This window comes from Neophocaena asiaeorientalis, unplaced genomic scaffold (genome assembly GCF_003031525.2).
Source record: "Neophocaena asiaeorientalis asiaeorientalis breed wild unplaced genomic scaffold, Neophocaena_asiaeorientalis_V1.1 scaffold39, whole genome shotgun sequence".
Classification (NCBI taxonomy): Eukaryota; Metazoa; Chordata; class Mammalia; order Artiodactyla; family Phocoenidae; genus Neophocaena; species Neophocaena asiaeorientalis.
Genome location: NW_020175670.1, coordinates 8,967,800 through 8,992,576, shown reverse-complemented (window position 1 = coordinate 8,992,576; position 24,777 = coordinate 8,967,800). Strand labels below are relative to the sequence as shown.

The 24,777-nt window shown below is 38.4% G+C and overlaps 1 pseudogene; it reads right to left on the bottom strand.

The window, feature by feature from the left end:
* Window positions 1-17,537: 17,537 nt before the first annotated feature.
* LOC112390678 (SWI/SNF-related matrix-associated actin-dependent regulator of chromatin subfamily D member 1 pseudogene) lies at window positions 17,538-19,195 on the bottom strand (annotated as a pseudogene).
* Between the last annotated feature and the right edge of the window lie 5,582 nt (window positions 19,196-24,777).

Below are 24,777 nucleotides of genomic sequence, written 5' to 3'. Positions count from 1 at the left end.
ATACTTAAATGCTAGCAATGAGCTGAGTATGGGAAAAAACATCTAAAACACCACATGTAAATATTTGACTAAGAGTTAAATGAACTGATTTTTTAACTCAAATAAAATTTTTAAATTTAGTTAATTTAAAAGCTAACTAGATCCCATGAAAGTCGATATACCCCTAGGACTATACAAAATTCTGTGTTTTTGTAAATAATTAAGTAATGTCCTGTATATATATAATCAGAGAGTATCTCTGTTGACACATGAAAATACAGAAAATTATAATTACTTAATGATGTATTTTTTATTACTTAATTGCCCACACAATCCACAAAGCTTATGGAGAACCTACAACATCTGGTAAAATGCAGAGGGGGCAGCTGCTGTAATTAATCCAACTAATAAGCCACTGATAGCCTCATTGAACGCATTGCTTAATTAGGAAATGTAAGCTATGCACATAGTTTTTTCCTAAATTCTAATGGATATACATAAAAACCTTCTATAAATGTTTAGGTGCAAAATGCTGAATTTGTTTTTGTCCAACTTTTATTCCATCAGATTTGTCAGTTGACAGAGAAGGAATTGAGTTCTTTTAATTGTTTAAAATTCTGAGAGTAATTTTAGAAAACTCTATTGGTAAAACTAGTCTCTTCTAATTTTTTTATCCTCTAACCTCTCCTAGCAGCCCTTGATGCTTTCAATTATTTTTACATTTCGAAACTTATTCCTTCACGACTTCTAAGGCATCATATTATTAGCAGCCCTGCCTTTCTTTCTCTTATTTCTCCTCTTACCTCAATATTTATTTTTGTCAGATAAGGATACTAGAATAAAAATGACTGCCACTAAGTAATCCTATCACTGTCATTTAACACAAAAGGGAATATTTGAACAGCAAAGTAATAGAAAGGGAATAATCTCAGATTAAACAATTGACAAACTTCCTCTTTATTTTAAAAAAATGAAAGAAAAATTATATTAAAACATGTTTAATGTAGGTAAATATAAAATATTCTTCTCTAAAATATATATGATAATAACTAATGGTTGTTGAATGGTTACCATGTATCAAATAGCATGTTTTATATATACTTTAGATATATTAATTAGATATATTTAATTCTCAATCTCCTATGATAGAGACACTATTATTAACCCTACTTTATAAAAGAAGCACTCAGACAATTGATCAGTGATGAAGTAAGGTTTACAAAAATCATTTTGTCTAACTGCACAGCCTAAACTGCTGACAAGTGAATAATATGTTATTCTATTTATTGGTCCAAATTTGTCAAGTTGGGGGCATTTCAGAGAACAGCATATAGTAGAGCTCAACTCCAACAACTTTTCTAATTTTAGTCATGACTTTTTCAAATAAATCAAATTTCGCATGATTAAACTCAATTGAATGTCTGGGGGGTTTTTTGTTTTTGTTTTTGTTTTTTCTCCAAACTTTCCAGTGAATTGAGAGACACTTATTCCAATCACTTCCCTACTTCTCTTACATTTTCATACGGGATGGAAAGTGAAAATTGGAGCGGAAGGCAGGACGTCTGGTTTTGAAATCTTCAAAAAGAGAGATAGAGGGTGATTTTCACTTTGCAGTTTCTTAGAGTTTGGGGAGATCTTTATAACTACAGCCCTTGGTAGTTCAAATGGAAAAAGGAGGACCTTCAGGTAAGGGGCCATGGTCCAGTAAAAACTACATCTCAAAAACACTAGATTGAACAATGCTAAAAATTTGATTTAAATCTATGACTCCATGCCTATATAACAACTTCAGACATCTGCTTTTGCTAAGAGAGGCAAACATCAATTTAAACATAATTATTTGATAATTTTTATACATTAGAAAATGATCACCATGATAAGTCTAGTTGCCATCTTGTCACCATACAAAGTTATAACAATATTAGTCACTATATTCCCTATGCTGGACATTAAATCCCCATCACTTATTAATTTTATAACTGGAAGTTTGTACCTCTTAATCCTCTTCACCTATTTCACTGATTCCCCCGCATCCCACTTCTCTGGCAACCACTAGTTTGTTCTTTGTATCCATGAGTCTGTTTCTGTTTTTTGTTAGTTTGTTTTGGCTTTAGATTCCACATAAAGTGAAATCATACCATATTTGTCTTTGTGTGACTTATTTCACTTAGCATAATACCCTCTAGGTCCCTCTTTGTTGTTGCCAACAGCAAGATTTTATTCTTTTTATGGCTGGGTAAAATTCCATTGTGTATATATACACCACATATTCTTTATCCATTCATTTATCAATGGACACATATCTTGGCTATTGTAAATAATGCTGAACATTGGAGTGCATATATCTTTTTGAATTAGTGTTTTCATTTTCCTCAGATAAATGCCTAGAAGTGAAACTACTGGATCATATGGTAGTTCTGCTTTTAATTTTTTGAGAAACGTCCATACTGTTTTCCATAGTGGCTGTAACAATTTACATTTTCACCAACAGTGTGTGAGGGTTCCCTTTTCTTCATAACTTCACCAAAACTTGTTTTTTTTTGTTGTCTTTTTCATAATAGCCATTCTGACAGGTATAAGATGATATCTTATTGTGGTTTTGATTTGCATTTCCCTGATGATTAGTGATGTTAAGCATCCTTTCATGTGCCTTTTGGATATCTGTGTATCTTCTTTGGAAAAATATCTATTCAGCTTCACTGCCCATTTTTAAATTGGATTATATGTCTTTTGATATTGAATTTTATGAGTTTTTAAAACATATTTTAGATATTAAGCCCTTATCAGGCATATCATTTGTAAATATTTTTTCCCATTCAGTAGGTTGCCTTTTCCTTTTGCCAACTGTTTCCTTTGCTATGCAAAAGCTTTTTAGTTTGATGAAGTCCCTCTTGTTAATTTTTGCTTTCGTTGTCTTGTCTCAGAAGACAGATCCAAAAAATATTGCTAAGACTGATGTTAGAGAGCTTACTGCCTATATATTTCTTCTAGGGGTTTTATGGTTTCAGGTCTTACGTTTAAGTCTTTAATCTCTTTTTAGCTAATTTTTGTATATGGGTGTAAGAAAGTGATCCAGCTTCATTCTTTGCATGTGAATATATCAGGGTGTAAGAAAGTGATCTAGTTTCATTCTTTTGCATGTGAATATCCCAGTTTTCACAACACCATTTATTGAAGAAACTGTCATTTCTCCATTGTATATTCTTGTCTCCTTTCTCATAGATTAATTGACCATATAAGCATGCATTCATTTCTGGGCTCTCGATCCTGTTCCATTGATCTATGTGTCTGTTTTTGTTCCATTATCATATTGTTTTGATTACTATAGCTTTGTAAGATAGTTTGAAATCAGGGGTCATAATACCTCCAGCTTTGTTGTTCTTTCTCAAGATTGTTTTGTCTATTCCATACAAATTTTAGGATTATTTCTTCCAGTTCTGTGAAAAATGCCATGGGCATTTTGATAGGAATTGCACTGAATCTGTAGATTGTTTTGGGTAGCATGGACATTTTAACAATATTAATTCTTCCAGTCCACGTGTACAGGATATCTTTCCAATTATTTGGTTGTTTTCAATTTTTTCATCAATGTCATATAGCTTTTAGAGTACAGGTCTTTTATTTCCTTAGTTAAATTTATTCCTAAGTATTTTACTCTTTTTGATGCAACTGTAAATAGGATTGTTTTCTTAATTCCTCTGATAGTTTGTTATTTGTGTATCAAAATGTAAAAGATAGCTGTACATTAATTTTCTATCCTACAACTTTACTGACTTCATTACTTAAAACCGTTTTTTTGGTAAAGTCTTCAGAGTTTTCTATGTATACGCAGTAACATGTCATCTGCAAATAGTGACAGCTTTACCTCTTCTTTTCCTTTTATTTCTTTTTATTTTATTTTATTTATTTTCCTTGTATGATTACTGTGGCTAGGACTTCCAATACTATGTTGTATAAAAGTGGTGAGATTGGGCAACTTTGTCTTGTTCCTGATCTTAGAGGAAAAGTTTTTAGTTTTTCACTATTGGATACTATGTTAGTTGTGGTTTGTCATATATGGCCTTTGTTATGTTCCCTCTATATACACTTTGTTGACAGTTTTTATTGTAAATGGATGTTAAATTTTGTCAAATGTTTTTTCTTTATCTATAGAGATGATAGTATGATTTTATACTTTGTTTTGTTAATGTGGTGGATCATGTTGATTGATTTGTGAATACTGATCCATCCTGAAATAAATCTCACTAGACCATGGTGTATGATCCTTTTAATGTATTGTTCAACTTAGTTTGTTAAGGATTTTTGCATCTATGTTCATCAGGGATATTGGCCTGTAATTTTCTTTTTTTCTTTTTTTTAGGGCCTTTGATTTTGGTATCAGGATAATGCTGGTCTTGTAGAATGCATTTGGAAGTGTTCCTTCTGCTTCAATTTTTTTGAATAGCTTGAAAGGAGTAAGTATTAACTTTTCTCTAAATGTTTTATATAATTCACCTATGAATCTGTCTCATCCTGAACTTTTGTCTGGATTTTTTTTTAATTACTGATTCAATTTTATTACTCATAATTGGTCTGTTCAGGTTTTCTATTTCTTCCTGATGCAGTCTTGGAAGATTGCATGCTTCTAGAAATTTATCCATTTCTCCTAGGTTGTCCAATTTTTTGGCATACAATTGTCTGTAGTAGTCTCATGATTCTTTGTATTTCTGTGGTGTTGGTTGCAACTTCTCCTCTTTCATTTCTGATTTTATTTAGGCCCTCTCTCTTTTTCTGTTATGAGTCTGGCTAAAGGTTTGTCAGTTTTATATTTTCAAAGAACCAGCTCTTAGCTTCATTGATCTATTCAATTGCTTTTTTGTTTTTGTTGTTCTTTATTTCACTTATTTCCACTCTAATCTTTATTATTTTCTTCCTTCCACTAACTTTGTAGTGCTTGTTCCTCTTTCTCTGGTTTCTTTAAATGTACATTTAAAAGGTTTATTAGAGATTTTTCTTGTTTCTTGAGGTAGTCTTGTATCACTGTGAACTTCTCACTTAGAACTGCTTTTGCTGTATTCCATATACTTTGGAAAGTTGTGTTTCCATTCTCATTTGTCTTCAAGGTAACTAGTTTTCACTGTTGTGGGAATTTGACATTCTTTAGCCTTTGCCTTTCAGGCAGTAGACTGCCTATATTCAGAACCTTGGGATAGTTACTTTAATATCTCTACACCCTGGGCTTCTTATTTGTGAAAATAGGGGTAATAATTATAACTACCACAGCACAATTGGCTTGTTTCATTGATTAAATAGGCTAATGAATGTAAAAGAATTAAAACAGTGCCTGGCAATTTAGATACCCAGTTAGTAAGTGGCAGGGTTGTGGTGGTGGGAGTAGTTCCTTCTGATATAGTAGTAGTTACTAAAGAGGCACTCAGGTCCACTACTCTAGCTCGAATTTAATTTCAACTGTAATCTTAGATTATTGAAGTTAAAAATATTATTCATTAATCATGACACTACTAAATCTGCTCTGCATGATAGAAAGTGGTACAGTATTTGTCTACCCAATGAGGTTTACAACTAATTGACAGCAAACTCTCTCTCTGTTGCATTTTATTTGTATTCTCCACGGTGCCTTTCACAGTTCTTAGGGCATAGCATGTTCTCAGAAATTACAACTTTAATAAATTTTTCAATACTTTTTTTTCGGTACGCAGGCCTCTCACTGTTGTGGGCTCTCCCGTTGCAGAGCACAGGCTGCGGATGCGCAGGCTCAGCGGCCATGGCTCAGAGGCCCAGCCGCTCTGTGGCATGTGGGATCTTCCCGGACCGGGGCACGAACCCGTGTCCCCTGCATCGGCAGGCGGACTCTCAACTACTGCGCCACCAGGGAAACCCTCAATGCTTTTATTTAGCTTTATTCCACCCATATTTTCCCTGTCCTATTTGGATAATTCATTCATTCTAAGAACATTGTCCCTTTTTCTTGCCAAACTCATTTCCTTCAAGAACAGACTTAATGCTTATCTTGCCTACTGAGCTTTTATTAAGTAAATAAAAACTAAATGCTTTCTTTGCAAACACTAGAAATGCTGGCTATAAAGAAAGATAGTGGAAAATTTGAGTGCAGTAAGAGAAAAATAAAGAACATCAAATTATACAGATTTAACTTGTTTCTCAAAGATTTTTAAAATGTCTTTTTGATGTGTCCATAGAACCATTTTGTATTCATCAAGCTGACTCCATTCCGCCAATATTGTTTTGTGATCTTTATTCTTAAACATGTGGAATTCTGAGAGCTTTGGCGGTGAGGTGAAGGGTGTAAGGATTTTCATAAGTAAAGACCTATTTATTTTCCTCTGTCCTTACACAGAATTTATTATGTGATTGAATCATCACTTGCTCAAACATTTTTGACATGCTAGATATTAAATTTTCCTTATTTTTCTAATTATGGTGTTTATATTTAGCACTTATTAATATAAAGAAGACACAATCATAGTTCTTCTCTGACCCACTTAAGGGAATGATGTCTATGAAGCATACAATAGTCAACCTCTATTTTTCTTATTATAAGTCATGAATTAAAGAATGGAAAACGACTTGCCATAAGTTAAATCTTATTTTCCCTCCAGTATATTATGTCAAAGCCTATATTATTTTCCCAGTGGGAGCTAATGCTAGTTGTGTCTTCAGTTGTCCAGTTTCTGTAAAGACTGTACAATCTAAAGGGCCATTTTTCCCCACTGCTAAAGTGTTTGGAAACTTTTCAGTTAATCTCGTCTCACTTCTACAAAATTTATTTTTATGACATTTTATCATAAAATGTCAACAGTCAGGGAAAGGGATGAAATAGTTCTGAAGTAAAAAAAAAAAATGTCTTCATGTTCTGTATTCTAAAAAAACTTTCTTCTTGCTGTAAGATAGCCAAAGCATATAGAAATTAAGTACTTTCAATGGCAAATCATTTCTAACTGTATAAGCATATATTTCCATTATGATGGTTGAAATAAAAGTAAGACAATCCTTTCCTGATTTAGTTTTCCACGGACTTTATGCAGCAACTGTTTATTTTTTAAGACCTGCCAGAGTCTAACTGGCTGAATTTTTATTTTATTTAAAAGCCTCAGTATCTCTGAATTTGGTGATGTTGCCATAGAGTAAATATTATAAGTATAATCAGTAATGATGAAATAGTCATAATAGTTCTTCCTTGACTACCTGCAAGATTGGAGATGATAATAACAAACTATTATCTCTTCTGCACAAATCTATGCTACTTGAGCTAAATGTGGAATTTCCTAATAAAAACGAGTCTTCCTATTCCAGATCCCTTTGCCCAGGTAGTCTTTCCTTTTATTTTATGGATAAATTTGTAGTCTAATTAATTTTCTCCTATCTTTTAAAAGAGGCCTTTGACCATGCAATAACAAGGACAAATTTGCCTTGCACTGATACCATGGACACCAGGATTTAGATGACAGCATTAGCAAATGCAGCTTGGCAACAGATATTTTGGAATCAAACCTGAGATTGATTTGACACTCTCTCCAAAGTCAAGCCCTCCTGCAAGAAACCCTTGCTTTCTTCTGAATACTGATACACATGGCCGGAATGTTGGCGAGGGGCAGACAGTCTAGGTAGACTAAAACAAAATGCTAGTGTCATTCTAAATACAACCTCAAAAGAGCAATTATAACAACAGTAAAGCCCCTGAAATCTCTACCATGTAATTTTTCCCTTTACTTTTAGAACCATATTTTGACCTTGCTATGTGACAAAGAAAATGTATCTTAACCATAAATCTTTAGATTTATACAGCATTTTCATTACTATAAGCCACATTTTCAGAGGCCATACTCCTTAGGTGTAATTGGTATGCTTATCTTATAAGTGCTTCGTGTCAATGGAGTAAGTTATTTTTTCCCTTTTCAAACATACATAATAAAACAACACTCAAAATTAATCTCAATAGAGCTTTAAAATTTATATTAAGTAATAAAAATATTTGTTCACAGAACCAACACTGATTAAATTCCCTACTAATCTAGTTAAATTTGTATTTATAATGTAAAATGTAGACTTACCATGTGACAAAGGTCTGAGCTAGATTCTTTCACATACTTATCTTATTTTGGCATATATTCATCAGTTTGCAGAATAATGTGAGACTGCATGTAGTTAAATACACAATTTCACACTGCTAGAAAATTATGGACCAGAAGAGGAAGGCCTAAACTGCTGACTCCACATTCAATACTGTTTTTATTAAGTACCACCAGTATTGAAAAATAATAAAAAATGGTATTTATTGAACACTTACCCCGAAATTGTATGTGTTACAGGACTCCATAGGCTTTATTTCATTTAAACCTCACAACAACACTATGACATAAATAATATAATTAATCCCACTCTATAGATAGAGAAATGAGAATTCAATGATCACTGAGATGATATGTATTCAGGTAGTGGGTTCCAGAGCACACACAGCTAACCATCATGCGGCATTGCTCCTGAACATCTCATTTAAAACTAAATGGAAGCACACTGTAGAACTTGGACACTCCTTAAGTATTTTGTACCCAATTGCATGTTAAATGCATCATAAAATGCACAGAATCACACATCAGCCACAAGTTCTATCTTTTAGAACCTCCATGTACACACATGAATTTGAATCTCACTTCTGGCTCCACACTATTTTCCTTGAAAAGTAGAAATGGTGGTAAAGACAAGGGGAAGTAGGTAAACAGGGAGAGAAAATGAAAAACCAACTTATCGCCTTTTCTCTCCTCGTTTACACTGAGCCAAGCCAAGGTGGGTGATTAAGAGAGTGTAGTGGGAAATCCCAACATACTTATGCCAATGCTATTTACTATTGGGGTTTTAAACTTCAAAACTCTGATTAAACTTCTTTAGTTTATTTCCTAACGCCAGTCTACACCAAGGCTTTCTAGAAATAGTATTTGAACAAAGCCTAACTCCTTAACTTACTGTTTTAAATGTTTTTATTGAAGCACAATACGCAAACAGAAAAGTGAACAAATAGTAAATATGCAGCTTGATACATTTTTATAAGCACCCAGATCAAGAAACAGTATTACTGACATCCCAAAGCCACTGTCATCGCCATTCTGGTCACTGCCCTTAGCAGTAAGCACTATCTTGCTTTCCAATGATGTAGATTATTTTTGTTCCATATACTTTTTATATAAGTGGAATAAAAGGTTATGTATTATATATTAACTCAAAGTTACGTTTGTGATTCCATATTATTCTATTTAGGTGAAGAATGGTCACTCTCAGTATATAATATTTCACTGTGTGAATATACAATTTTGTATTTATTTATCTACTGTACTATTTATGGGTATTTGGGTAGTTTTCAGTTAGGAGCTAAAACAAATAGTGCTGCCCCTGGACTGCTAACTTTGAACTGATGATGCTCTCTACTGAGGAGGTGAAGGGGGACAATGCTGATTTCACATTACTTCCATAAACACAGTAGCTTACAATATATGATGCAGGTGATACTAGACAGCTTCAATTGTTCATAAATGATTCCCTGATTTTCACATTTGATATGTGACATTCCACCACTAGTGACCCAGTCATTGATAGTAAACATTGTTTCTTCCTAAAGCTTTAATTTTAAATGCAATCTTATTTGGCAATACCTTAGAATATTTTAATCTCTAGGGCCCAGGGATCCATGGTTATGATTCACAACAACATAAACCATCTGAAATCGTGTGCATTAAAATTTTTTGTGTGCATGGGTATATAGCAGACATTTCCAGTTCCCTGCCCATATCATCTTGGAATCCATTTCCACACACACCTCAGTTTACTTGAAAAATTGCAACTTTATCTGAGGTTTGGTTATAGCTGTCTGTGCACATTTGACTTGCACATAGAACAAGCCAGAAGTTCTGTGAAGTTGATAACCCCAGAAGCAGTAGCCCTTGACAAATAATGGAAGGGGACTGGTGGATAAACATTTCCATTCGTCTGTTTCTGGTTGGGATAACTCTGAGGAAGGTAGTATGCCGTCTCCAGATTTCCTCAGCAGGATTGATTTTCAGTTGCCCATAGTGATCACTGGCTCGATCATGCATACTTTATTGGTCTCCTGGCTTCAGCTCTCTTACTTCCACACTCCTCTGCCTTCACTTCCTGGGATCATCTCCCAAACAGACTTTTTGCACTTGAATCCTGACAGCTTATACCAAGTTTTGTGTGTATGTGTGTGTGTGTGTGTGTGTGTTTGCATGTGCATATAAATTTGTCTGATAAAATGCCCAGTTTCATCAAATGTTTAAGAATAACTGTCTTATCATGAATTTGTTTGCCAGATCTTTTAAAAATAGCACTTGATTCTAAAGAGAGCACTGTGGGGAGGGTTAGTACAGCAGGACTTGTTGCTTGCTCCTTGCATGTCTCTAAGGGATTCTGGAGCCACAACTGATCTTTGGCCAACCTCTGGGAATTTGGCCCTCAGAAGACTCATTATGTTGATAATTGATAGTTCTGTTGTATACACCGGGGGCAACAGACCATGCCACACGAGCTTGTCAGGATTCTTTTGCACAAACATCAAGAGTGACGATGGGTACCAGGTTTCACTGTTGGGGTCTCGAGCTTTATTATCATGGCTGGTTGTGTAACAGGATGTGCTACATGACCAGCTCTTCATAAAAGCCTTCCTGCAGGAGAGTCTCCTAATATGTCCTTATAGTTTACAGACAGGGAAAAGCACATCCTATACAATGACCCCAGATGGGACAGGACTTGAAATTGAAAAACCTGTGCTTGGCCTCCCTGAACTCTACCCAATGTATAGCTTCTTGTTGTTCTTACTCTTGCCCTTTTTCTGTACTAAACTTAGCCTTGGGCATAATCTGCTATTACATCTGGTGGATCTTCCAGAGAATCGGCAACCTTAAGGGTGGTCTTGAGACCTCTGAAACAATCACCAAGTGAATTTTGGAAGGAATGGAGAGAGCAGAAATTTTGACTCCTAGGACACTTTCTAGGGAAACGCATGCCAAGGTGATAGTTTCATAATTGGGATAGAGATCTGGAAGTCTAGTGATTAATATTGATCTATTGGATTCTCTCCAAAAAGGTGCATGTAGAAGACTTTCATAAACAACTTCACTGCCTTTGCAATTCTGCTTAGGATTCACAATTAGGGTGAGCAGCAAAGAAAAGTACCTGTTGTTGGTGTCCAATTATGGAAAAAGTTTGTGAGCTCTTTCCTTTTCACCATCGACAAGACCTGCAACTAGTGAAAGTGCTCATAAATGTGTTATCCCCTAAACCACCAGAACTACAGAAGTTGGAAAAGTTAATACGGAAGTCAGAAAGGGTAGAAATCTCTCCTGGCTTAATTTGGGAAAAGGGAACTTGAAGAAGCTTGAGCAGGAATTTAAACAGACTATTGCGAACTAACAGAAGGACATACTGAGTCAGGGCCATTCTTCTATTAGAACTGGCAGGCTAGAAAGCCACATGTCTGAGAGCTTAAAAATCACAAACATTAGAAGATGTCTCTTGACTTCCAAAGTGCTTCGGGCACTTCCAGATGACTTCTTGCATTTCAAGAAAACAAGATGAATTATACAATATTTAAAATCTAAGTTATAGAGTAAGCCTGCTGTGCTGGGGTTATAAATGGAATCATTTTAAGAAAATCTTTCCTTCTTTAGGAAACTTGCAGGGCACAGAATCATGGATTTAGACTTATTTTCAAGTTAATATCTATCACAAGAACTATCAGAAATACTTGATCAAAATAACATTTACTTTGTTAAAATCACTAACAACTTTTCTTTAGAAAAAAAAAAATTGGAGGTAGTTCAATATGGCGATGTAGATATAACCAGAACTCACCTCCTTCCGTGGATACACCAAATCTATATGCAACAATTTCCTCGGGAAAAAATCTGAAAACTAGCTGAGCAACTCCTTAACATCAGACAAATGAGAAAAAGGTCACGTGGAAATGGGTAGAAGAGGCTAATAAATAATCTTGCCATAAATCCCACCCCTGGTGCCATGACCCACAATCAGAAGCAAAAACTCACATACCCAGAGCTTCTCTCTGAGGAGTGAGGGTTTATACTCCACAACAGGCACCCCAACTTTTAAGACGTGCACCTAAGAGACAAGCCTCCAAAACATCTAGCTTTGAAAATTAACAGGGTTTACATCTACAAGACCCAAAAGCCTGTAGCAAACTGAGAAATGGTTCTCAAAGGGCTCATGCGTGGACTCACTCACCCCAGGGCCCAGCACGGAAGCAGCCATTTGCAAAGTACACAGACTTTATGTAACAGAGATTAATCTCCTAATCTTAAGGCATTGGTTAGAGGGGCAGGGGCCTGCTGGGATACTCTCTGGAAATGGAGCCTGGTGTGCACTGCTGTCCTGCTCCCTTTCTGCCTTGCTAAAGCCAGTGGCTGTCATTCATCTTTTTTTTTTTTTTAATTCTAGACTTTTTTTCCCCTTACCTAGTGCAAGCTTTAGCCTCCAAACAGCAGGCACCATCTTCACTCTCTCCCTCTGCTGCACTCCAGAGTGCCACTATCTCCCAAAGTGGAGTATTTACACACATCTGGGGCCCTAAGATTTGCATCTGGTGACCTGGTTTTTGCAGCTGCCACCCAGGCGACACCCCTTGATCACTTGACTCTGAAGGCCAGGAAAATCTTGTATTCCCAGGTCCCACAGAACTGTAACAATTTAGAGAGACAATAGTTGGCAGACTACCACCCCCAGGGCACTGCACAGATGGCACACTGAAACACAGCCCCAGCCTTTCTGAGAAAGACATTTATTTGCTTATCCAGAAGCTTTGGACTAATAAGTGGCAGGCTTCTGGCCTGGCATACATCTAGAGGCCTATGGAAGTGTTTTCAGGAAACAGAGGCCAGTGGATGCCATCTTTGTTCTCTCCCTCTGCCTCACTCCAGCTTGCTGGTATCTCCCAGAGAGAAGCTTATAAATTTGTCTAACACCCCAATTTTTACAACTGCTGTCAGGGAATATCTCAACATTTCCTAACTCTGGTATCCAATGAAGCTTATGCTCATGGGTCCCACAGAATTGTAACCAATGGAGAAAGAGTTCTTAAATAGCTACCACTCTCAGGGCACAGCAAGAGGCAATAGACTCAAGAGCTCAGTCTTTCTGTGAAAGAGGCCTATAAGCTTATCATCATAGCTGCTGCCTGAGGGGTAGGATTCTAATTAAACACATATCTAAGGGCTGAGTTTAAATCTTTCCAGGGGTCTTGGAGGGCAGGAGCCATCTCTGTGCTCCCCTTCTGCCTCACTACAGCTCATCAGTATCTACCAAAAAGGAGCTTAAACAATTGTCTGAAGCCCAATATTTGAGACTAACACCCAGCGGACACCCTCAGATGGCCTGGCTCTGGTGGCCAGCAGGGCTAATAGTTGCAGTCCTAAAGACTGTGTAAATCTGAATATTTTAAAAGCTGCTGCCTGAGGGTGGCTTCCAATCAGCCTGAATCTAGGTGCTGACTGAGATCCTCACCTTTGGGACACTGATAGGTTTTGGTACACCCTCAACTACTGGGAGCTGTTAAAAATAAAATAGGCTGCTAGGACAATCACAAAGTTTTGAGAGATAACCAAGAGCTAGGGCAAAGTTAAACATTAAGGTTTACCTCCTACATGAGGTAGATCCTTCCAGACTGGGAGAGATGGCTGTTTCACCTAGTGCATAGAAATCAACACAGAGAGTCAAGCAAAATGAAGAAAAAGAGGAATATGTTCCAAACAAAAGAACAAGATAAAACCTCAGGAAAAATCCTTAATAAAATTAGATAAGTAAGTTACCTGATAAAGAGTTTAAGGTAATGATCATGAAGATGCTCACTGAACATGGGAGAAGAGTGGATGAACACAGTGAGAACTTCAACAGAATGAGAGAAAAATATAAGAAAGTACCAAATAGAAGTCATGGAGCTGAATAATACAATAATTGAACTGAAGAATACACTTGAGTTGTTCAAAAGCAAACTAAATGAAGTAAAGATAGATCAGTGAACTCAAAAACAGCACACTGGAACTTATTAAATCTGAGCAGCAAAATGAAAAAAAGTGAAGATAGTTTAGAGACTTATGGGACATCATAAAGCATATTAACATTCACATTATAGGGGTTCAAGAAGGAAAAAGAGAAAGAAGAAGCAGAAAACTTATTTGAAGAAATAATGGCTGAAAATGTCCCTATCTTGGGGAAGGAAACAGACATTCCGATACAGGAAGCCCAGAGAATTCCAAATAAGATGAACCCAAAGAGACCCACACCAAGATGCATTATAATTAAACTGTCAAAATTTAAAGACAAGGAGAGAATCTTAAACTCAGCAAGAGAAACAAAACTTGTTGTGGACAAGAGAACCACTATAAGACTATCAGCAGATTTTTTCACAGAAACTTTGCAGGCCAGAAGTGAGTGGCATGGTGTATTCAAAATGCTAAAGGAAAAATGTTCCCAACCAAGAATACTCTACACAGAAAAGTTATCATTCAGAATTGAAGAAGAGATAAAGAGTTTTTCAGACAAACAAAAACTAGAGTTAATTACCATTAAAACAGCAGTACAAGAAGTGTTAAAGGGGCTCTTTTAAGCTGAAAAAGGTGGGGGGCAAAATTTACTAATAGAAAACTTATGAAAGTATAAATCTCACAGGTAAAGGTAAATATATAGTAGTGGATTCATCACTTATAAAGCTAGTATGAAAGTTAAAAGAAGTAAAAATCACTGTAACTACAATAATTGGTTAAGGGATAACAAGATTAAGCTTTAAAAGGTGATATCAAATACAAAATGGAGGTGCAGAGTAAAAATGTAGAGCTTTAGAATGTGTTCAAATTTAAGTTGTCATCAAGTTAAAACAGATGGTTATAAATATAAATTGTTATATGTAAGCTTCACCATAACCACAAGGAAAAACCTATAGTAGACACACAAAAGACAGTGAGAAAGAAATCAAAGCAAATCAAAAGAAATTATCAACAAAATGAAAAGGCAACTTACTGAATGGGAGAAAATATTTGCAAATCATATATCTGATAAGGGGTTAATATCAAAATATTTAAAGAACTCATACAAGTCAATAGCAAAAGAAGAAACAATCCAATTTAAAAAAGGGTAGACAGGCTGAACAGACATTTTACTAAAGAAGATATACACAAGGCCAACAAGTTCATGGGAAAATGCTCAACGTCACTCATCATCAGGGAAGTGCAAATCAAAACCACAATGAGATATCGTCTCACACCTGTTTGAATGGTTATCTAAAAGATAAGAAAAAACAAGTGTTGGTGAGGTTGTGGAGAAAAGGAAACCCTTCTGCACTGTTGGTGGGAATGTAAATTGGTACAGCTACTATGGAAACCAATATGGAGGCTCCCCAAAATATTAAAAACAGAACTACTACATGATGCAGCAATTCCATTTCTGGGTATTTATTCAAAGAAAATAAAAACATTAACTCAAAAAGATATATGCACCTTCATGTTCACTGCACCATTATTTATAATAGCCAAGATATGGAAATAACCTGTGTCCATTGATGGATGAATGGATAAAGAAAACATGGTATATATACAATGGAATATTAGTCATAAAAAAGAATAAAATCTTTCCATTTGCAACAACATGGATGGACTTTGAGGATATAATTGTAGGTGAAATAAGTCAGAGATAAAGACAAATATCATATGATCTCACTTATAGGTGGAATATAAAACAATTTTTTAATTAAAAAAGAAAAGCTCACATATACAGAGAACAGGTTACCAGAGGCAGGGCTGGAGTTAGGCTGAAATGGGTGAAGGGGATCAAAAGTTACAAATTTTCCATTATAAAATAAGTAAGTCGTGAGGATGTAATGCACAGCATGGTGACTATAGTGAATAATACCATGTATATTTGAAAGTTGCTAAGAGATTAAATTTTTATTTTTTATTTTTCAGAAGATTCTTTTATTAAAACTGGGTGACATCAATAAGGGGACAGTACAAAAAAAATTTTGGTCCATGAAAAAAATATAATTCAATTAATAAAAAGTTATCTTCAGGGACACTGTGTAGGAGTGCTGAGCTTCCTTCTCATGGTTCCAGCCCCAGGGACAGAGGTTGTCTGTCCAGTGTCACTCTGGGAAGAACCTTTCAAGGGAGAGGTGGGATAATGACAGGAAGGGGAAGACAGGGAGGAAGTTTTGCTGTCCCCAGTGTGGGACAGTCAGGGACACAGGGCTGGGGGATGTGCTTGCAGAAGCCTGAGGAGGGGGTGGGGAAGCAGGGGCTTTGTCAGTTCTGTGGGTTTAGAGCCCATTTTGAACAGAATTCCCCCTCTGTGCCCAGCTGTCTCCCACCCTGCTGTGTTGAGTCTGCGAGTCTGGGATATGCTAACTCAGGGGTGATACAACCTGGGAAGAAGAATTTGAGGCTCCCCTGGAAAGATGCAAAACCATCTCAGTTGCAAGGGGCCAAGATCACAAGGTCCTGCTGCTACCTGAGGGGTCTGAAGCTTTTGAGGGCAGGGGCTGGGTAGTCACAATCCTGTGAGGCAGGGAGAGGGAAGAGTCAAAAACCCAACTCAGAGCTATTCTCCAGCCTTAGGCGCTTTCACTCCTCAGTGCCCTAGAAATCACCAGTGGGTGTCAACTGGGCAGACAAGGGACAGGAAGACAGGGATGGCCCAGGGCTTTTACCCGTTTGATTTTAGGCCTGTTTCTCCATGAAAGGATGGGGGAGGCAGGATAGAATGAATGAATGAGTCACACCTCCAAGCAATAGCAGGAAGGAACAGCCTCTGCTGGCAATGACAGTACCCTAGGTGAGGACCCTTGGGGCTCTGACAGGGAAAGGCAAGATTCCCCCACTCAAATCCCCTGGGTTAGGACAGATAGGAGGGAATCCTAAAAAGCAGCTACAGGGAGTGTGGTGAGAGGGAGCAATACTAAGAGAACAAACTCCAATACTGATGTGGACCCCCTACGAGGGAGTAAGAGAAGCACTGAGACAGCAGGCCAATCCAGAGGGCTGCAGACTGACCTGGGGCTCAGTGGAGCCCAAGAACCAGGATTCCTCTAGTGCTAGAGGGCAACAAGTGAAGGGACAGTTTGCTCCAAACCTGGGAAGGAAGGAAACTGGATTCTGTTATCAGGAAAGCCAAGATCAACTAGCTTATAGAGTGCCCCCAGGCCTGAGTTTCGGAGAAGGGGCTAAAGCTCCCAACTCCCGGGTCTCTGAAGGGCAGGATCAGTGTAGCTGGTTCCCTTGAAGACCACTTGGCCTTAGGCCCAATCCATTCAATGCACTGATTACCACTACGGGTTCTCTCTCTAATACTATCTAGAGGTCCTATGCAGACCAGGGGAGGGTACAGGCACATGGGAACTTTGTGGGGCAAAGGGAAGCTGGGGGTAGGAAGGGATGGGGTGAGAGAAGAGGGTAACAGGTATCATGTGAGACCCTCTTCATTCTGGTGTTGTCCTAGAACCAACAGCATCTCCTGGAAGGCCCCAAGCAAGACCAAGGCAGGTGCTATGAGGCAGGCAGCACAGGGCCCAAATAAAGAAATCGGTGCAGGCAAATCAGGGCTGTGGGAGAAGCCCTATGTATTTCAGATTCCCAGGGCTTGCTCTAATTCTTGTCGTCTCTGCTGCACCTTGGAGCAGAAGCATCGACACACGGCCTCCTGTGCCCAAGGCTGGAAGTAGAACTCAGCTCGGCGCTCTTCCTCTGGGTTACCCATCACATCAGTCATGGTCTTGAGGTCCCGGCACTGGGACTGAAGCCAGTCATTGATGAAACCCTGAGGGTCTCTGGCAAAGCTCAGCATGAACTCTCGCTGGGTCTTCAGCTGATTGATAGTTTCTATTGTCTCATGGATCTTGTTGTCTAGAGTAGCAATCTCCTGCTGGCTGGCAATAGACAGCAGAAAAGAATTCATCTGGGTCTTCGAGGTATCATCCACTTCCACATCAATGTCATAACAAGCTGTCTTTTTCTGATCATTCGGGTCAACACTGATGACATGATTAATGATGATGGGCTCTGGTGGCATAAGCAAGGCGAGGAGCTGTTGGGGGATCTCTGAAAACTTCATAGGTTGAGACTCAAAGATCTGCTGGAGGTACTTGTCACAGATGACAAACTCCCGCTCATGTGGGTCCTGGAGCTTATGCGTCTTAATATATTGCCACAGTGCTTGAATGATTACTGGACGGGTCTGGGTGTGGATGCCCAGCAGCCGAGCCAGACGAGGGTCTAATTTAAACTGAGGAGGCTGGTAATCCAGCATCAGCAGGACAGTACACCGTACATTCACATGCCCTGGCCGCTTCAGCTGGAAGCCATCTGTCTCCTGGGTAGTGGCAGTCCTGTGCCATTCCACCAGATGGTTATCTGACCCATACAGGTCTTTGTCCAGTTCGATCACCAAGGCCTTAAAAAAAGAAGAGAACTTCCTCGTTTGTTTGGTGGCATCATATTTGGACAAGGCTGAATCCTCCAGGAGCCGTCCTTCTACCCGAAGCTCCCAGGAAGCCACCGTCCCTTCCCCATCCTCAGCATCTGACTTAGCCGGATTGAAAGTGTTAGAAATGAAAATTCACAGCTTCCGTTTTTGCTTGATGGGACGTTCCAAGGCTTCCTGGATATCTAGCTGTTTCCTCATGATAGTCTGGTCCAGTTTCCTTTCAAAAGCCAAGAGATCCATATAGGCCTGGGATTCTGGTACCAGTTCACGAATCCTTTAAGGTAGAATTTTGTCAGCCATCTTCTTTTTCTTTGCATTGTGGTTCCGATTTTGGACCGCCTGCTGCTGGACCTGCTGGATCTGCTAAGCTGCAGGTCTCTTGAGGGACTGGTCCATCCCTGACTGGGCCAGGCCAGGTCGGACTGAAGGTTTTCCCCCATAGCCAGGGGGTCCCATGAAAGGTCCCGAGGTGTCATTCGGCTGCCTGGTAGCATACCTGGTCTTGGATAGGCCGCTCCGGGCATCGGGGAGCAGTACAGCCCTTGACCCAACGCCGGGCCCATTTGCACCGGAGGCCCCGGAGTCCCGCCCAGACCGAGGGCAGCTGCCGCACCCGCCCCTCCTGAGGCTCTGGCGCCGCCGCTCGGAGCCACAGACTGGAAACCTGCCCGGGCCGCCATCTTTCCCAGAGCCGCTGCTGCAGCTGCACAAACAACCGGAACTGGAACTCCCCACGCCCCCTGCGCTCCCCGCGCGCCAGCCCGGCTGCCCGGCTGGCCCGCCGGCATGGGAGGCTTGGGGCAGCGAGCCGAGATTAAATTTTTAAAGTCCTCATCGAAAGAAAAAATTTTGTAGTAATGTATGCTGACAGACTTTAACTAGACTTACTGTGGGAAACATTTTGCAATGTATAAAAATATTGAATCATTAAGTTGTACACTTGAAACTAATATAATGTTATATGTCAATTATTCCTCAATAAAAAAATAAACAATTAAATTAAAAAAAATTTTAACAAGAAATTCTGATAAACTTAAGCCAGTATGACACCTTCTCTATGCTGTGTGAATTTTCTATGCCCTGGAAAAGCAAGACAAATGAAATATCACTCTAATTTTATGTACTATTTGTAAACATAAACATCCATGATATTGTCTAATTTAAAATTGGTGATATTGTAATAAAATAGTTCTGAATCATACTTGTTTCGTAAGCAAAATGTAATGTGATTTTCTAACTTTAGATTTGAACAACGTGTTACCTTGAATTTAAACAAAAAACCAAAAAACGGCTGTGCCCCACCCCTGTCTCTGAAGCCTCTGTCCATGGTCCTACCATGAATCCACCAGCTATACCGAATTCCCTACTGAGCTCCAGCCTCAGAGTGCTGAGTTACATGTTGGAACTGCCTGCAGGGCAGGCCAGTGCCTGTTCTTCCCACAGGCCGCCTCTCTACATGAGCACCTCTGTTCTTCTCAGACCTGTGCGGTCTCCAGTGCTGGGATTAGCTTCCCATGAGGACAGGCCTGAAATGAGGACCATCTACCCAGGAACTGACATAGATGCATATATCCCAGGGAAAGGAGCAGAAAGTCTGCTGCAGGCTCTGAATTGGCTAGAGAACCTTCTGAAAAGGCACTGAAGTGAATCCCCCAGCTGCAGTGGCCACAGGGAGACTGGTGGGAGCAAGCAGGCCAAGATGTCTTCTCCAGGGAGCTCTGCCAGGGCCTGTCTATGCCCCAGCGACGGCTGTACTGGCTTCAGATCCCAGAGGCTTTGCAGCAGTTGTGCAGGTGAAGAGGGGTCTCAAACAGTAGTCAAGAGCTTCCTGAACAATTTTTCACCCCAACTCCCCACTTTTCCTAATTAAACATTTGGAAGAAAGCTTCCTCACAGGGGATTTTTTAGGTCAGTGAAACTACTCTGTTTAATACTATAATGGTGGATATATGCCATTTACACTTGTCTAAACCCATAGAATGTACAACACCAAGAGTGAACCCTAATGCAAACTATGGACTTTAGGCAATTACGTGTCAGTGTAGTTTCATCAATTGTCGCAAATGTACCACTCTGCTGAGGAATATTGATAATGCGGGAGACTATGAATGTGAGGGGGAAGGAAGTAAATGGGAAATCTCTGTATCTTTTCAATTTTCCTGTGAACTTAAAACTTCTCTAAAAAATAAAGTCTATTTAAGAATTATACATAAAAAAGGAAAACATGGAAAAAAAGGACTTTGCTCCACAAGCTCCCAGGGCACTTGAACAAAGCTCCTTGTAGTGGGTCTATGCACAGTCCTTCACTTTTAAGCCAAAGTGCCCTGTTTTAGGGAAATCGTTTTGCAATCAGATCCTAAACTCATGGGGCCTTTTAAATAGCCCCGTTTCATCTTCCTCTTGCCCTCAGACTTCAGACTCTGTATTTTTCATGGAAGTACTTACTTCCTATTCCCTCCAGACAAACCTCAAACTCTCTTTTTATTTCACCGTATACATTGACAGCTCATTAAACCCAGTCCAATGGATATTAGTTTCATAGAACGATTAATTTCCTCCTAGGAATAAAGGGGAATATTTATATTCTATTTTTCTAGTGTATCAAAGAAAAGAGAAGTTTTTAAAAGTTAGATAATTCACCATAAAAATGCAATGGCATACTTTCTTTCCCTCATTGACTGTTCAGATCCATAACCATGTTGTGCCAGCTTGGCTGTGCACATAAGTCATATCTTAAATCGATACATATCTTACTTCTAAAACTCCTGCCACTGCTCTAATCTAATTCATTATCATCTTTTACTTCTAACCCTACATACTCAAATGCACAACCCTTTCTTTGTCCCTTATTGAATCATTGGTCCTTAAAAAGACAAATGAAATGTATATACCTGAAGAACAAGCAACCTTTGATTCATTATACACAAGTTTTTGAGCAGGGAATATGATATCCACCGTGGCTTTAGCAGACTGCTTTTTGTGGTATGAGTCACTTCAGAGCAGTAATTTGGTGTCATGGTGATAAAGAGGGAGAAGAGGGAAAACATCTTAACATTTCTCAGCAGAAAATGTCTTCCTAAATAACATAAAATATCAAAAGTGCAACAGTGGCTCTGACTATTGCTGGAGCTCCTGATGCATTTAAAATTTAAGTGCAAGTAGAAAATGAAAAAGTCCTTCTGGACCTGTGGTTTCCGATTGTTGGAGATTTTGCACCCCAGGGGACATTTGGCACTGTCTGGAGACATGCTTGAATATCCAGGGGATGCTACTGGCACGTAGTGGTAGAAGTCAGGGATGCTGATAGTGCACTGCAATATATAGGGCAGCCCTTCACAACAAAGAATTACGCAGCCCACAATGTCCATAGTCACATTTGAGAAGCTCTGTTTTAGACCAACCCTCTCATTTTACATATGATGAATCTAAGGCCCAGGGTCTCAAAAGTCTACAGAGAAGCAAGATTTTCCCTCTCTGCCTCATCTGCATAATAGGTTATGGTCCTAACAAGCCTTACAATCAAACTATAGGATCCAAACTGCAGGAAAGACATAGGTTTTACAGGAACCCAGGGATTCACCAACATGATAACTAATTTCCTTTTATGGAAATGTTAAATCTCATTGCTTTCCCTCTGTGGAAGAAAAAAAATTACCAAGAAACAAAAACCAAAGTAGGCTGATTTTAAGAGAATGCGATAGCCAAGGGTTTCCTAAATTAAGTTTCTTGCAAGAAACCAAAGAACTCAGAATTTGGAGCTTTCTTCTGGGATAAAAATAAAACTCATATGAGCCTTGGAGAATTTGAATCACCCACTCTTTGGCACCTAAAATTTCACTTACCCTAACAGTGTCTGTAGAGTGTGTGTGTGTGTGTGTGTGTGTGTGTGTGTGTGTGTTTTAAACCACTAATCTGATTTTTTCACTCCCCTGCTTAAAAAGCTCACCAATGGCTTATCATTGCAATCCCAATAAATCCCTTTTATCAGTGCCTTTAAGACTCTACTGGATCTGCTCTTCTCACCATCTTTTCCCCTTCTCCCCTTTTCTCTATCTCAGGACTTTGAACTTATTCTTCCCTCTAAAGGAAGAGCTACTTCCCCAGATAATTTTATTTTTAGCTCCTTCTCATCATTCATTCAGGCCTTGGCAAAAATGTCATCTCTTCAGAAAAGATCACCCTATTTAAAGAAAGTCACCCCTGTGATTACCTATCATAGTCACTGTTTATTTCCTTCATAACACTTAGAAAATCTAGAATTATTTACACATTGTTTAGTTGTTAACTCTTTCCTCCTACTAGAATGTAGGATTGTGTCTGTTTTGTTCAGTGCTATATCCACTGCACCTAGAACACCCTATGGAACTTAGTAGAACCCAGTAGGTTTGTTAAATGTATGAATAAGTGAAATCAGTGCCAATAGTAAGAAAAGGGAAAGAGATTTTAGTGTGAGATTCCAGGGGAAGAGAAAATGTTGGGGTGGGTGTGCAGAATAAGTTCTTCCAGGAACAAAAATGATCAAATAAAGGGGTAAGAATGACTTTGTCGGGAGTGACATCTCTAAGGAGTCAGTCCTGAAATGACAGTCTAAACGAAGCACTACTTAATTCTGAATAAAAGGAACAGTTAAAATAGGAATAGCAGAGATGTTGTTTAAGGGTACAAACTAGTAGATAAGTAAGTCCGAGAGATCTAACACACAGTAAAGGGAATACAGACAACAATACTGTATTATAATCTTCAAATTGGCTAAGAGACTAGATCTTAATTATTTCCACCACACACATAAAAATAATAATAATGTGACATAATAGGGGTGTTAACTATAGCTACAATGACAATCGTTTTACAATATGTAAGATATTAAATCCATGTGTTGCACACCTTAAATTTACAAATGTAAAAAAAATAGTGAAAAACATCTCTTCAACCTTTTAAGATTTCCAGCAGTTCTGTAACTTTGAGTTTATCACTTTCCATAACTCAATGACTTGGGTTCCTCCTCTCTAAAATGAGATGACACAAATATCTCATAGACAACACAATCTCATAGAACTGTTGCTAGGATTAAATTGGATGTTAAACACAAGGGGTTTTACTGCAAAGCCTGGTATCTAGTGTTTAATAATTATCATTACTAGTACTTGGCAATATGGTTTATTAATGGTTTATTGCTGTCTGCTTTCATTTACTTACTATCAGTAACAAAACCAAACAAAAACAGTTTTTAGGAAACCCAGAAGGAACTGTGTGGCAGTAGCAGCCTAGGGAGAAATGAGGGAATGGCACACAGCTCCAAGCAGAGCCCAAGTGGGATACAATGCAGGGGGAAGGGCTGATGACGGCAGCTAGGAGGAAGAAGGCAGACAAATCCTTTTGGCCTGTGGGAGGGAAGAGGGAAGTGTAGCACAATGGATCCCTCAAAGTTTATTGCCCACAGAGGACTAAAGAGTTGGTCTAGGGCTATGCTGGTTGTGGATGGAAAAGGAGAGAGATGTTGAGTTTGAGAGACTTTCTAGGGAAAGAAATAACCAGAATTAGGAGCTAGCTACCTATCTGAAATAGAAAAATAAAGGTGTGAAAAACGAACTTAAAAATACTGCAAAAGTTTGAAATATAAAAGTGTTCTAGACTTTCTAGTTTTTTCTCAAACTTTCCAATTTGTCAATATATGCACAGCTCCATAACACATATGTTTTTGTCTATTTTTGTGTCTGTTTTATTTTCTTTTTCCCATTCCTTTTCCTCTCCCTCTGTGTATTTCTATCTCTAGGTCTTTTTAATTCGTTGGGTTTTTTTGGACATTTTGAGTATGTTCTCAGATGGTTTCCATGGGGAATAATAGCTAAAGTGAGAGCCATATTCCCTTTCTAGAGGCACTTCTAACATGAGCTTCATGGCTCCACGTGATTAAAATAATCTTTATTTGCTTCAAAATAGTCATGAGGCTGTGTCTCCCACAAGGTCGTAAACAACTTGAAGTAAGAGCATGTGGTATTTGCTTTCCATCCCTGTTGCTGAGTACTGTGTCTGTCTGACATATTGCCAGCATCTAATAAATGAATATGTTGATATTAAATGAATAAGTAGTATTTATTTACTTTCAAAATAGCATCTACTAAAGGACGCAACACAAAGTTCATGAAAGAGAAACTACAGATATATTGAAATGGAAGCAACTTTGCTAACAGGTGGAGGGTCTAACTGACATTCACATTGCCCATTTGGGTATGGCAAATAAACAATGAAACAACCACCAAACTCCTCAGTAATAAAAGATGAAAATTA